Source organism: Thunnus maccoyii, chromosome 1 (genome assembly GCF_910596095.1).
Source record: "Thunnus maccoyii chromosome 1, fThuMac1.1, whole genome shotgun sequence".
NCBI lineage: Eukaryota > Metazoa > Chordata > Actinopteri > Scombriformes > Scombridae > Thunnus > Thunnus maccoyii.
Genome location: NC_056533.1, coordinates 21,257,639 through 21,271,300, shown reverse-complemented (window position 1 = coordinate 21,271,300; position 13,662 = coordinate 21,257,639). Strand labels below are relative to the sequence as shown.

The 13,662-nt window shown below is 42.7% G+C and overlaps 1 protein-coding gene across 3 annotated transcripts in view; it reads right to left on the bottom strand.

The window, feature by feature from the left end:
• The window catches only part of zfhx3b (zinc finger homeobox 3b), a 344,746-nt gene that overhangs the window by 112,888 nt on the left and 218,196 nt on the right, over positions 1-13,662 (bottom strand). Inside the window, exon 1 of one of the 3 annotated variants that reach the window (XM_042398099.1) lies at positions 9,562-9,626. The exons of the other annotated variants lie outside the window; for them this stretch is intronic. The gene's annotated coding sequence lies outside the window, so the exon portion shown is untranslated. Of the gene's footprint in view, positions 1-9,561; positions 9,627-13,662 lie in introns of those variants that run through there. 3 annotated transcript variants of the gene reach the window in all.

Genomic DNA, 13,662 nt, shown 5'->3' with positions numbered 1-13,662 from the left:
GCCAGCTAAGAGTGCCCAGAAAACAAAAAGCTCTGTAATTATCGTCTGCCTCCTCTCTCCCCAGTGCAACTTCAGTTACCTGTCATGCTGCTGTTTTGTCAGGAGTCCGTTGTTTCCTGGATTCTCCCTAATCCATGGCTGGAAGCAGCCCTGGCAGCGCGCCTGCCTGTGCAAGATGCACATTTCAGCTCGCAGGGGCGAGTGACGACATGGCACACAAAGATAACAGAAACCTGAGTCCTCACAGCCCCACAAGCACATGAATGCATTTTTTTACAAGAGAAGGGAGGAAAAGAAGGAGGGGGAGTGTTCAGTTTGCTCTAGACAAAAGATCCATTGTGCAGTGAAACTTTATATACATATTAGAAACTCGAAACCCATAGCCTCTGCAAGCAGGATTCTTGTAACTGTGAACAAGATAACATTACCTACCATTCTTTCCTTCTGTCCACAGAAAAAAATGAAAAGCCTTCAATCCTACTTTTCTGCAAGGGTCTTATTCCTCATGATGGATTCCTGTTTTTTTGCAGGGTCATCTAATATCAGCGATAAGAGAGCTGTGGTCTCCAGGCAGTTTTGTGGCCCATTAGGTAACACATTCCCCAGGTGGAGCAGAGCAGGAGGCACAACTTGTCGACAGAGATTTGCACTCAGCATTCTCTTACCTTGCAGTCACCATTCGCCTAACCTCTCAGGTGTTCCAGAAGGAATGTTATGTCCATTCCTAGACTTGCTCATTCACCCACTTCAGCCTGGAATGTGTTCTACGTGTCCTACTCCTGTTTCAATAATATTACTCTACTGCTTTCCAAACAAGAGCAACCTGTATCTTTTTAATACTCCCTTCAACTTTTGAAATGTCCCCTGTATTACCTGTAACCTTTCAGAAATGGTCCATGGGATATTTTGAGTATAATGTGAGTCACATAACACAAACACACAGATATTTTTTTCCTATATCTTTTTTGGCACAAGTCCATTCTTGTTTGAGCTGTAGAGCTCCTTATCTATTTTTCAACAGGCAAGTTAAATAACCACATGAACAGTACTAATAAATTAAATCTGAGATACACTAATCATCAGGAGGAAGAGGGCTATAAACAGAGATGTTGTTTCTCTGGGAAAGATGACAGGACAGCCCTAAAATAATGGGGGTGGACATGTCCTCTCTTTGAAACATGTTTTTAAAATTAGAATGACATACAAAAACGGGAAAAACCTAAAGCGGCTGTTCCAACTTGGGGAGTATCAAGACCCAGTCCGGCTCATCTTAAGCAAGTCTGTGTCCATAATCCTGAGAAGAGTTGCCAACATGGTGACATCATCTACATCAGACATGTAATTAACCTACTGCAGCCATGCAGTCAGGGGGAAGGCCGGACAGCCGAGCTCGTAATGACAACCCGTACAACTTGTAATTATTTTTCTCAAGGGATAAACACAGACACAGGCACACGTACACACAAAACATACACACACAAGTACCAGTTTTCAAGAAAAGATGTGTAGTAGATAATATGCAGCAAGGATGACATACAAATGTCATAACAACTACTTTATAACATCTAATTTAGGTTTGAAGGCAATGAGTATGGTTTACTACACAGAAACATTAGAACATAATTAAAATCATGCACTGGACAGTATTTTGGTGTTCTGAACTTGGATTCATTCTTACTACAAAAAGTACTACATTGTCATTTAATTATTGAATTACACTTGAAGTGAGGTAATGACTTATTACCTATTTTTTATATGTAGCTTGTGCCCTAAGTAAATAAGGGGCTATGATAAGCAATGGGATCCATAGGAAACACACAGAAAAAGGGAAGCCAGCCCTTCCCTCTATAACAAGAAGCAACAAATATGGGAGTGAGGTGACTAATCCTGATGCTTTCCATTTTGGTTCTGGCTGAGTCTTTCTATCATAAAGACATTCTGCTAGTGTTTGGATAAAAGACAGCTTCTATTTTTACAAGTTCTATTAATATGGGCTTGAGGTGGATGATTCATTGTGAACCAGACCTGGATTTTGTCAGCTTGTTCCATGGATACAGAGGTTAACTTTTTCCACTGATCTAGATCTAACTAATAGCAACTCTGACCAGCACATATTCATTTGTTTAAAAACTTTATTGCACCCCGGTGAACTTACTTTTCTTTATTCCTTTTTGCTTTTACCTGTTGTGTGTGCCAGGAAAAAGAAATATAAAAGCACGGTGTTGAGCAGAGAACTAACCACATGTGTATAATTTGGGGGCCTCAACGGTTTTGCACGAGGCCACATTAAGTGACGTCCAGTCAAATGATCAAACTGGCGCCTAATGTGAAGAAGTGTAGATGACCATTTATTACTGCCTTCCACCACGGAAAGATCATAGCAAAGAGTATAAATTATAAAGATACTATGGACTCAAAATGAACAGTGTCTTTGTCTTAGCCCAGTCTTTATCTCACACTGAGCTGGGTTAGGGCTGGTTGCACTGTGATTGTCTCGGCTGAGCTGAAGTAAGTACCAAGCAAGGTTTGGGGTGGTCAACTTAGACCCAGGGAGCCTTGAGAGTAAAGAGGGCTCTAAGTTCGTTTTAATAGGCACATTATTTCTACACCTAACACCCGCACAGGCTCCACTCTGAGCCATTGGCTGTTTGAAGTTGGTAACAGCTGTAGTGTTCCAGCCTTTATTTAGAGGTCAGCACACTGACTTCACTTAAAAGGAGAGTGGGACTAAAGGAGAGAGAGAGAGAAAGAAAGAAAGAAAGAAAGAAGAGAAGGCAGTGGGAGGAGAAATAAAGAACAGAGAGAGAGTGAGAGGTGAAAGAATGAGTTAAAAAAAGAAAGAGTTACTAGTGTGGCGAGGGATTAGCTTAGGGAGAGGTTAAAAGTTTGTAGAGTTGCATCTGGCCTCCTGCCTGCTCCGTTGTTTATTGCCGCGGGCCTGAAGATCTTGTGCCAACATTAACCGCACCTGAACCACTCTACAGCATACACACGCACACACACACATATGCAGGGACAAAACAGGAAGAGGCACACGCACAGCCTGCACTTCACTCCAATGCTTTGGCAAGATGTTACAGTGTGCCAGCCTTTTTTCCTCGCTGTACCAAAGTGTGTGTGTGTAAGTGATTGTGTGTGTCTGTGTGTGAACTACACTCGCAGATGCCAAGTCATGACTTCTCATTTGTTAATCCCCCGTCGCTCCTATTACCCTCGTCTTTCCCTTTCCATCTTTGTGCTCTGTCACTCTGGATGACTGCCTAGCTGCAAAGCCCTAGTCCGCCTCAGCCAAATCTCTCTAACTTAGTCTCCCCAAGCCTGACTTGACAACAGTTCCAAGTCTTCGCAAACCTCCACAATAAGTTCAGTGAACTCAAGGCAGATGGGAGTTCTCATGCTCCATATAGTAGTTTTATGTGCTATCATGCAGCCATATAACACTGAATGGGCCAGAGAGATACACAGGGTCACTGTGGGCAGAAATCACACACAAAGAAGAATGCTAGGATGCCACCCACCACAGACCCAGGGGACAGACCCTTCTCTGTTCAACTTCTTTCTTTCACTGGAATTCCCCTTAATAATGTGCCAGCTTACACAGTGTAGCACGTACATGCACGTGCACAGACAAGCACGCATACAGACACATGCTAAATTGTGGGGACACAGGAGGGCCTAGAAAAGAAAGGGAGTTTGGAAGAGGACAGTTGGAAGACATTGGGGGAGGTGGGTTGAGGGCAGGGTATTCCTTTTGCCCCAGGCAGACAAGCCTGGCAACCAATTAGTGCAAGCTGAAGCCACCCCCACAACCCCATACCCCTCAACCCCTCCTCTTTGCTCAGCCTTGCCCTGGTCTTCTGAACCTGGTATGGTCAGGGCTGGAATGTTGAAGCGAGTCATGTTCACATGCACATCAAAAGCGATTAAGTACAAGCCTCCTGGATTAAGATGAGTCTGTAGACCTTCACATCTTGGGTTAACCTCTCGAAAGCACTTGGCTTCCTCCTGCCACAACAGTATCCAAGTTCACTTTGGCCTGACACAGGCCCCTCCTTTGCTTGTGGAAGTAATACCAGATTACAGAGCAACTGTTGTTAAATGTTGATATAATGTGTTTTTCTTGTTCTTTTTCCCCTCGCTTTGTTTGGACAGCTGCTCTTTAACAGCGGGGCATCTCACTGTGCTGCTCTTGTATGGCTTACTTTGTGCAGAATTGACATCTCTTTTCGGTTTAATATACATGAAATACATATACAATTTGGCTGCAAAGGGACACCTCTTTAGGTCATAAAGCCTGTTAAATTAAATTGATGGTTATATGTGGCACATTTTGAACTGTAGAGGCTAACCTTTTTCCTTCCTTTTCCTTCTACTCCGTCTTTCTGCTAAACCCCAGCTGTGCATGGTTTGGCAGACTCAATAGTACTGCGAGGGTTAACTAATCCATCTGTGACTCAGGTATATGGGACATGTCCTGACAGGCTACCCACAACTCCAACACACAGCGCAGGGATCTACACAGCCCACAAAAAAGGGGGATTTTCACCAGAGCAAGAAGGTCTAAGAAAACAAAAGAAGAGGGAAAGATGAACACCTCCTCAAAAACATTCTTTTCTTTGTTAAATCAAAGCAGGTGAGAATCAAAAGGTACACCCATCAAAACACCCATTAATAAAACACCACATTTAGGTGCTTGCAGCAAAAAAGGAGGGTCACAGACTGAAAGACATGTCCATGTGCAGGTCAATGGGCACGACATCATCCTTACTATTAGAAAGGATAAACAGAGATGGCCTACAGCATATTAACTGAAACCCGTGGTCTACCTCTCATACTCTCCCCCTTCCATCCCTCCCTCTGTGTGTGTGTACATGTGTGGACCCAGCAGGCTGGAAGCTCTCCCAGGGCCCAGATGCTCTCTGTCAACACTGAGATTCCAGAGAGGAAGCAGGGCTTTACAGCAGCAAGCTGCGCACACAGCCAGGACCTGCAAAGACCAGGAGCCAGGAGAGGACAACCTGCTCCACATAAACACAGACCTCCCTGTCTCCTGTCTGAGCCACTGGTTCTGCTTCCTGGCTCAGGATGGGCTTGGTTCAGAGCAAGCTAGTAGCAGTCAAGTCCTGGGAGTAGGGAATGAGCCACAGAGTTCCTCTTGCCGGGCTAGGCTCTCTCTTTGCCTGCCACCGTCAAGAGGTAAATAGCTATTGGCTGCTCAATAAGTGGCTTCAGTGCGTTGGAGTGAGGGGCCTTCCCCCCCACACACTCTCCCAGCCTTGACAAGCATGTATTGACAGAGCAGTTACACACTAACCCATTGGGGGAAATCCTCCACATTGTGCCCCGGGCAGCTGATAAATGGAACTCATGCCGTACCTGTAAGCATGATCTCCTACACATGGACACGCGAAAGTGCATTTGCACATACACACAGCTCAATACTACCATACTAATACAGACATAAGTGAGGAGAATGGGGGCTTTATGATATATAATGCAATAAACCAATAAACCTGCAGAAAGCTAAAGAGAGGAAGAAAATGGGGTTATTGATAAGTTTACAGCGGTTAAAGCTACCTTGTGTTTCTGTCTCAATGCTGACTTTGTGTCATATAACAACTAAAATCTATGGACCCGTAGTGCCTCAGGTGGCTGCAGATTACAGGATGAAAATTAGAGTGGGACCAAGGTTCAATATCAACAATGGTGATCAAAATTTTCAAATAGAAATGTTTGAATCCAATTGATAATCAAGGACATTTGAAGTACTTTAACACAACCAAATCGATCTACACAAATAGAGAGGCAGGAAGTGAAAGAGAAACACAGAGAACACAAGAAATAAAAAGTCATGTGTTGTTGCCTGTGCTGAAATATCAGGGAAAGTTTCCACTGTCAACTTTCCTGACTTCAATCTCATTCAGTCTTAGTACTCCACTGCCTCTATATTATATATCCTCCTAGCCTCCTTGCTATTGCCATATAGGAGGGGAGGAGTCAGAGACAGGGTAGGGGAGGAGGAGTCAGGGCTTGAGCCCCCAACACGGGGGAAAAGTGCTGTCCTGTCTCATCCTCTCTCTCCTCCACCTCTTTCATGTCCGATCCACTGCTGATAAATAGCTAGGGGTGCAGCACTCACTTTCACTTTGTGATATGATGTCAGTAACCTTCATTGATCTGCAGGCGGGCAGGCAGGCCTTATCGCTGCCTCTCCCTTGTGATATACTGTGATCCAGGGCCCTGACTGCTTTTTAATACACTGCACTTTAGGTAACGGTGTCGCAGGCTAACCACCCTGCCTACTAACACCTGAGGCCGTATTTTACAGCAGCGCTATGATGGCCTGAGAGATTACACAGAAACTAACTCTGGGAGAGCCTGCCAGCAAAATGATAACACTGGCTAAAGTGGAAAAGTGGAGTTGTGATGTGGGGGAAATTCTGTAGTCTTTACCATGCCTGATAAAACTCACGCACTTTGAATAGGAGTTCTAACGCAACTTCACCTACTATCAAGGTACATGAGGAAGGGAGGAAGTAATGTATTTAAAAACTTGCATGTTTTGGCCCATAACCTTCAACAGGGTAATCAAACACACTCCCATCATAAATCTATGACAGACCTCTCACATGTCTTTTTCGGAACCTTTGGCTATGTCTGAGGCACTACCTGTGCTGTATTTTTAAGCCTAATCAAGCACCTGTGTCAGAACATAGAGCTTGTGTTGACAGAGCACAGAGCTCTTAGCCAGGCTGAATTAGTGCTGACAGCCACTTCCTCCCACCAGATTTATACATGCATTCATTCTGAAACACACCTGAGCTGATTGCTAGGAGCTGGACTCACTGTATTATGATCACTCTTACACCAATAAAATGACCATGACCATCCAGTGAACTCTGTAGCAAAATGAGCTTCCCACATGACACTGGCACACTGGGCAGTGAACAGTTGGAAAACATCAGAGGTTCAAAGCAAGCATTTGGCAGTAGTGCTTCAATCCTATCCACTGTGGCACTGAAAACAGCAGTTAAGATAAATGAAGGCAACATTCACAAAAAGCAAAGTTATATGCAAGTTTAACTGTATAACCTCTCATATACACAGAGGCATACTTCAGCTAACCACCACCCCCATGTACATAGGTTGAGGAAGGCTGCAGATAAAGGAGACTGGACGACTAGCGGGAGAATTATCCCAACTATTGATTTTAGCTGTTGGGTATTACAGAAGGAAACAGCGGGTTTATCAGGCCAGGATCCCTCTGCACTTTCACTAACTAAACGAGTATTTTCCGGGCTTATCAGGCAAAAAGCTTATTACTGATGGTCTGAGCCTCCCCCACAACTAGACAAAGAGAAAGGTTGGCCACCATTATGTAGCTACTGGATGGGTTAGGCTGCATGGCTCTTTCGGGGACCTTATAACACTTAAACAGCATTTCACAAACCCAAAATGAAATCCATATATTCACCAACAATACAATAGTCTGAAGCGGTGCTGTGCATTTTTATATATTTATGGTTATCTGGTAATGGACTTGTGACCTCCTGAACTGTGTGCTCTCTGTCTTCCTCTCTCGCTGTCTGTCTCTCTCTCTGGGTCAATGTCATTTCTATGGCTTCTGTATATGAGGACTATAACCAAAGATAATGGGAAGTCCTATAATCCCTGAGAGGAGCCTAATACCAGCCTTAATCACAAGGGGAAAAAATGTATGTTTTAATTACCGACTAAAAGATCCAGACAGATACCTGTGAGGTACCTATGCCAGGATCCTTAGTGAGTGTCTTTCTTATCTGTGAAACCTGAGGAAAGCCCTGTTCTCAGTATGCATGCTACTCGGTATTAGATGGAATGAATTAAAAGTGCTCTCGTTATTTTAAACTGAAATTATACTCAGAGACATTTTGAATGTATACCCATTTCCCAATATTAATAATGAAGAAGAGTAGAGACAGAGAAAATTTCCCTCAGCAATTACTGTGGAAATCCATACACTGATCAATGTGCAATCCCAAGGATTGTCTTAATACATATAAAATATAGACAACACTGCATGTGCGTATGAATGTGCATGAATTTACTGTGGTGTAAAATGACCTCAACAAGATGAGAATATTATTGAAGAAATAAAAGCTGGTTGTAATGATTTACATATTTCATCACAGGCTGCAATGAATGCAAGTGATTAAACACAGTGAGAAATAGAGAGAGAGAGAGAAAGAGTGGGATAGAGAGGGAATATTGACAAGACTGAACAAGACAACCTGCTAAACAGAACAAAATGATAAAGAAATAAAACTACTTCCCACTTGGGTCAGCCATACTAAAAGGGCATCATGGAACAATAAGACATAGTGGATAAATATGTCTACCAGATGCTTTAAAGTGTATTAGTCTAAGTCAGTCTTGTTCTAACTAAAGACTACAAGAAAAGCCTTCATCCATTATGTCAACACTCAAAGTCTTCAAGTCTCTATTCCACAAGAGGGAAGTGAGCCTAGAAATGGTGGGGAATACCACCAGTAGTGAAACGAGAACGAGACAGAGAATCGTGGCCACATCCACAGCTCTGGCACCCATGAAGGGGCAGTGCTCTTCTGCCCACCAGCCTGCCTTTATGTCTCCAAGTCAGCCCTGTAATTTGCTTGGGGCGGAGATAAATCTTATCTCAAAGACCTGATTAAGTTTTTAATTTACACTCCAATCAATAGCCCAGGTCTATTGGCAATGTGTCTAAAACTCTATTTACCAAAGGATTCCCTGCTATCAATTGATCAAGGACCCGGCAGCCATAAATTATGGGAACATGTGTGTGTGGGAGGGGAAGGGGAGACAGAGAGAAGGATTGAGAAAGTAGCGTGAGAGTGAGAAAGTGCCAGGTCATATGTGACTGATTTTTAGGATAGAAAAGAGATATGAGCTGTAGCCTGCTTATAGACAGTCACTTAAGACTGACGCACATGACCTGAGAGCAACACAAACACATTTTTGAAGCTCTGCTAACTACGCTTCGGCTCCACAACTGATAAGCCCAACTATCGGTATTTTATCCGTATAACCAAGTCTACACTGAACCCAATGGAAGAGAGAGGGGGAATGTAAATGAGCAGCAACATTGATGGAAAATGCCCAGCTCACGCCTGCATGTCTTTCCAAAGATTCACACCCAGAGTGCCCATGCTTAATGTCTGAACAAGTCAGACCTCCCACTTCCGGGCCGTTTCTGCATGAGCGCCATTATCTGTTTACAGTGCCTACTTTCCCAACGGAACAGTTAAAAAGGAATCTGCTGGGGTCTGGGTTCCCCACACAGAATTCTTACATGCAGTTCCTACGCAATGCCTCATGGCATTCAGCCTGGGAAACTGTGGGGAAGGATTGTTCAGGCACTCGTTTACACCGCCACGACATCCAGGAAACAGCTATTTTCTGTTGGCTATTTTCAGCAGTTCAGATGTTTGTTTAGGATTAACGAAGATGGAAGGATTAGCCATAGTAGCTCTGGATCATCAGAGCTGTAAAGATCCAATTAATCTTAACCAAGACCATCTTCACCTGATTTCTGAGCCTGGTTCTGTGAGAAGACAAAGGCAGTACCATTCTGCTCCAGAGTAATGGGCACAGACACGGTTCAGACTACTCTTTGCTGTTCCCATGCAGAGGAAGTGAAGGGGAGGGAAAGGAGGGCAGCGTTATCACCGTGGAGAAAGTGTCGTCATGGCGGTTCTGCTCTGACCCTGCTGACTCGCCGATTCCTTAACATGAGATCATTTTGGACAGCTGACCTCAATATCACTGTGCTCTGAGGACGAAACAGATCCAATGGAGCTTCTTATTCCCCTCACCCTGCCGACAAAACATAAGCGGGACACACATTTAACGGCCATACGCAAGAATATATCCTTTTTATTCCTGCACCAACATTAAGAGGAATTAACAGAAGTAAAGTAAACAAGTCAGTTTCCTCCCCTCCTCAACATTTCCACAGAGACATAAATAAATGAGAGAAAAGATGAGCTGGGCTTCACAGCATCAGGACATTCTTAAAACACCCGCATTTCATTGTGCTGTTTGTCCTCAGTTTCACTCTGTTACATTCCTGATATTTCACAAAGCAGATAATAGTGCAGCATTTGTTGTAAAAGGAAAGAAACTATTCTCTCAGCCTCTCAACAGGTCAGCCAAACTAGCACTGCATGTTTTTTTCCACCCAGTACTTAAAATTACAACATACAATAATAAGGTAGAAAAATATTGTTGTAACAAATGTTTGGGAGGATGTTATGTACTACTTTGTCATTAGTGGAGAAGCTGTCTGGTAAAATCAAGCATAAACATGTGTCAGAATTACATGTAATTATAGTTGAAAAACTTCCGCTCAGGAGTATGAATCACCTCTACAGCTGGCTGGCGTGGCAGGAGAGAATACAGTACTCTGCTATCCTCACCTTCATAACTGCACTGGGGGAGGGGATCACAACACGTGGGACATACAGACTAAAGAAGACAGACAGGCTCATGCTATGTCAGAGAGCCTGACTTGCTGGTCCTCTGCTGGATTATCTAAAGAGCCACCGACGGATATGTGTAATCAGCCCCATCCCCATGTTTCTCTCTCTCACTCTCTGCCTCTCTGGCTAATGTCTCCGCCTGATTCGATTGAGGCAATTAGGCAGTAATCTATAGAGCTAGGGAGTGATGGAAACATTTCCCACTGTCCTCCTCATGTTTCTCAGAGCTGCTATAATTAGCTAACTTTGTTTCTCATTAAACATCAGAGCAGTATTTACATACCCAGATCCAATTTGGCTCTGTAGAGCCCATTCCTTTTAAACCGTCTTGAAACCCTGAAACACGTCTGTAAACAAAAGGAATGGGGGGAGCTGTAATCTGCAGTTGTTTCAATCAAACATTTATATATTATATTGGAGAGATACAATGTATCTGGAATGTACAGATTAAAAACAATGTCAGAATGTGTGTATATAATGCAGTGGATGATAATTCCAGAGTAGTGTGTTGGTGTAGATGTAAATGCAGCCTAAGAAGGCCTGTTATGACATGATGTTTGATCTTAAAAATGGAGGACATCCTTCAATCCCCAGTTTCAATGAGCTGTCATGGGAACTGGAATGGTAGGCCTACTTATATTCCCCTATGGCTCATATTCAGTTTAAATCGTTTTTGCAGGGAACAAGCAAAACCGTTCACACAGAATGGTAGAGAGGAACATAAAACTAAAATGCACACAGACAGATCTTGTCTGTATCCTTTGATAAACTATGAATTTAAGTTTATAAAATGGTTAGTTCCTTGATTATGATTGGCTGAGCTGCATTCGAAGCCGTAGTAACATACTCTATAGCAGATACACCTGTGACTACCAATTAGCCACCTATACAAATTGTTTCAAAATGTCAGATTTTGTTGTGAATTTTACTGGGTGGGGGAAGTGTGGATGAGTGGGGGAAAAGAGACGGACAGGATAGAGGATGAAGATAAAAAAGAAAGGAGACATGCTGAAATGAGAGAGAAATTAAAGAGCTGGAAAAGTCAAGAAACAAAGCTGGGGCAGTTAAACAGACTTTGTGGTCCGTTCACTGTTTTCAGACCTGGTGTGGTGAGAATGATCTGGCTGTTGATTTTAAAACAATCAACAAAATGGAGCTAAACCAGGCTCTCTGTCAGTTTTATGCCACTGTGAAAAATGTGAAAGGTGAACCCGATAGTTTCAACAGCCATGTTGGCCTATGTACAGGGCTTACCGATATATCAATGATCCACTGATCAGCCAATCATAGCGTCTGTTGAAAGATCCCGACTTTATCACTGGCAACAACGTTTTTGTTGGAGTAGTGAACAAACTTTGCCGAGAAGGACGCGACAAAACATCCCACCACCAAGTGTTAATGGAGGCAGACTTTCAGAAAATCAAACACTCTCAGACACTGAATCCAAACACACCTGAAGGTCTTGTCAACAAAGTCTGGTTCAATGTGCAGCTGCATATGGGACGCAGATTTAAAGAGGGCCACTGCCAACTGAAGCCCGAATCATTTATCATCCGCCAGGACGAGAATGGTCAGAAATATGCAACGCTGTCATTCAACGAATGCACAAAAAACCACAAAGATGCCGACCAAAGAAACAAAGAGCCTACAGGGATTTATCTTTGAGCAGTAGGGAACCTACTGTGTCCTGTCGCTTCGTTGGAGAAATACCTTTCGTTGCTGCCACCCAATCCACCAGCCTTTTATCTCCATTCAAAGTGGACAAACTCCACCAACAATCTATGATAAGTTAACGATGTAACTTTAGCTATCTTGCATATTTTTATTTGTGACCTATTATGCTGACTTTTCTCTAGTTACGTAGTCAATTGCTGGTAATATAATTTTTGTAACAGTCGGCAAGTAACCGGGCTACACTGTAACAAAAATGTGTGCAGCTGGCACCGAGACAATCTTCACCAACCACTGCTTGCGAAGCACCACTGTACAAAATCTCTCTGATGCTGGCCTAGAGGCATGAGAAATCATGTCAGTGACGGGGCATAAATGTGAACTGTCCCTGCAATCTTACTGGTGCCCAGACTACGAGAGAAGATGCTGAAATAATATCCTTGCTTCTGCCACCGTGTAATTAAAACACACCTGTCCAGAGTCAAACACCCTTGTACCAGTAAAGAGTGCTAACACAATTGAACATTACTTAACAATTGCACAATTAATGACGATAAATGTTAATAATCACCCAATCTTTAAGCATGCTTGATTAGCCTGATTAGCATGCATTCCACTGCGTCTGTGTGTTGCTTGGCAACCATTCTGCTAAATGTCACTGAAAAACTACATTGATTGACGGAAGAATGATTATTAGAGTTTTATAAAAGCGTCATGCCTAACTACGCCCCTTAGCTGTTCCAAAATCTCTAAACCACGGCCTCTTGTGGCTTATTGCTTAATTAACATTCTGTAACTAAGGTCTGAACATAATTATAATATCTCTGATAACTCAAGTCAAAAAGTGAGCACTCTTGTTTATTAGTATTGATGAACTTTGCACCATACTTGTGGAAGTTTAACATACTGCTGCTTTAGATCAGTCTTAACATTTCCTCTTGTACTTATTCATTTCCATTCATTTCAAAACAACACAAAATAATTTTACACTTTGAAAGAGGTTCTGTTTTCATTTCCTGTGACTATTCCCCTTTTCCTCTAAAAAAAGGTCCAACTAGTAGATAATGTGCTTCCTGTTATGTTCTTGGTCTTGCAAAGCAGGATGGAAGCAATAGTGAGTAAAATTAAACAGATAACAAAGCTGGATTTTACATAATTGGCACCCTCTTTAAATTTAGAATATATTTTAATATTTCCACAATACATATTTCAAAATATTCAATTTGAAAAAAAAAACTATTAAAGTTCTCAAAATGTGATAAAAGCAGTGAGGAAAAATCTACAATGACATCAAACAACAAGGGAATGCAAGAAATCATTCATTGATGCTGAATTGCCCAATAATGTGTTCCAGCACACTACAAAAAGCCTGTTGAGTTGAACAACAAAGGTCAGAGAAAGAAACTGAGAGTTCCAAGAGAGTGGATCTCTCTTAAAAGCTACTCAGGCCTGTAGCAGCTCTAAGCACTGCCAA